Source organism: Sciurus vulgaris, assembly GCF_902686455.1.
Source record: "Sciurus vulgaris genome assembly, chromosome: 3".
Taxonomy (NCBI): Eukaryota; Metazoa; Chordata; class Mammalia; order Rodentia; family Sciuridae; genus Sciurus; species Sciurus vulgaris.
The window spans coordinates 138,885,203-138,887,107 of record NC_136463.1 but is presented as its reverse complement, the minus strand read 5'-3'; the positions used below and the strand labels follow the sequence as shown (position 1 = coordinate 138,887,107).

At 40.1% G+C, this 1,905-nt stretch overlaps 1 pseudogene across 1 annotated transcript; it reads left to right on the top strand.

Moving 5' to 3' along the window:
* The first annotated feature begins 351 nt into the window (after nt 1-351).
* LOC306658165 (phosphatidylinositol N-acetylglucosaminyltransferase subunit C-like) lies at nt 352-1,294 on the top strand (annotated as a pseudogene). Its single transcript has one exon. The product of its transcript is annotated as a phosphatidylinositol N-acetylglucosaminyltransferase subunit C-like (transcript).
* The last annotated feature ends 611 nt before the right edge of the window (nt 1,295-1,905 follow it).

Here is a 1,905-nt window from a genome sequence, read left to right as displayed (position 1 = left end):
GATCCTTTGGTGAAGTGCATAGGATTCATGGGAAGACTAAATAAAGTGCATTTTATAGGACAAACAACTAAATCAAGAATATATGGTCTTAGGTGGGCTGCCACCCAAGCTGGCTGTGCACCCCTAGCAACTCATGGACAGGAATTTGGCTGTGTTGTCCTGTCTCAGAGAACAAAGGCATCTATTGTGGGACTAGCCTGGGTTGCTACATTTGAAAACAAGGAAAGGTCGGTAGATAACAGCATGGGATTTCCAGAGAAGTCTTATTTCAAAGTTTCATAAGAACATGAGTCACATGGACTTCTTTGAGGGAGATTGAACTAACCTGAGTTTAAGGGAGAGGATAAGATAATGTGTGTTCAACCTGCAACTACCACCAAGGAGGCCAAGTGTCAGAAGGTCTTGTATGAGCAGCAGCCCTTCCTGATAACTATGTGGACCAGCGGTTCCTGGAAGAGCTCCAGAAAAACATCTATGCCTGAAAATACCAATATTGGACTGTGGTATTTGAGTCCAGTGTGGTGATGCAAGAGTTGTGTAGCATCTCTATTTTCCCATTTGGTGGTATATGGATGAGGGTCTTCTAGTCCCCCACTGGCTTTTTGGAACTGGCCTGGCATCTTCAATAATGGGTTACCTTTTGTTTGACCTTTCTAATGGAGGTGAAGGGCGGAGGAAGAGCTGGCGGATCCAGTGGGCTGACCCGAGGAGTACCCTAGTGTTTTACTCTTTACATTACATTTACTTAACAGTTTTTCACCAGTGCGGAAGACCCTGACAGAATCCGTTAGCACTGACACCATCTATACCAGTCTTCATGCTGTTGGGACAGCCACCTCATCTTCTTTGACTATGAGTCAATGCCACACGCATCCAGCACACTGTCCTTGAACATGGCCATCTTTGCTTCTGTCTGCCTGGCCTCACATCTTCCCCAATCCTTGCAGGCTTTTGTCATGGTGACACTTGCCATCTAGATTTTTTCACTGTAGCCCATGTTAAAGAAGAAACTGAAGGCCTATACCCCCTGCAGCTATATAAGGATCACACTCTTTTTGCGTTTTCAGCATCCCGATCTGCTGTCCATTATGCTGTGGGAGCCATACTCTCGGCTCTTCTGCTGGTTTCCAGCTCCTGTCACTGCCTTTTCTACCTCATTCCCCTGCAGCTTTTTAAAGAAAATATTCATGGGCCTTGGGATGAAGCTGAAATCAAAGAAGACTGGTCCAGGTTCCTCGCTAAGTTAGGGACCCTTATTACACTACTGAGGCAAGCTGACAGACTGGTATCCTAACCAGCATAAAATAGGAAGGCAAAGCCCATTCTGAAAGCAACAGGCTAATGTGGATGAGAAAACAGAAATCAGAAGAAAAAAATAACAAACGCTTGGGTGGTGAAGCTGCTTACCCTTTCTTGAATTATTGCCTTTCATCTGTTATCCATTATACAGATGGAGTGATGCAGCATCTATTAAAAATCTAACAACACATCCAACAAAATAAAAGAATACATGATCTTTTAGAGATGATAAGATGAAGTGCCATACCTCTGATGTATCCAATAGAATTTTGTCAATCATATTAAAATGAGAAGAAAGATATAAATTATGCTACATAAAATAAGAAATTGAAATATTTTAGCATTTACAAAACTATGATAAATATTTGATATTCAAAATTCTTTACTTGTCAAAAGGATATGTGTTATTGTTGACAAGTAACAGTCTAGCAAATAGAATTAGCTGCCATAGAATTTTTATATTTTTACTATTTTAAATCTCAATTATTTCTCAAAATTGCTAGTACATAGTGCTTAAATCATGTACAAAGTAGATACTGAGTTAAAAAATGTTGTTTTGTTTTTCTTTTATAATCTAAACAAAAAAATGGTAGGAAAAAGTTGTAT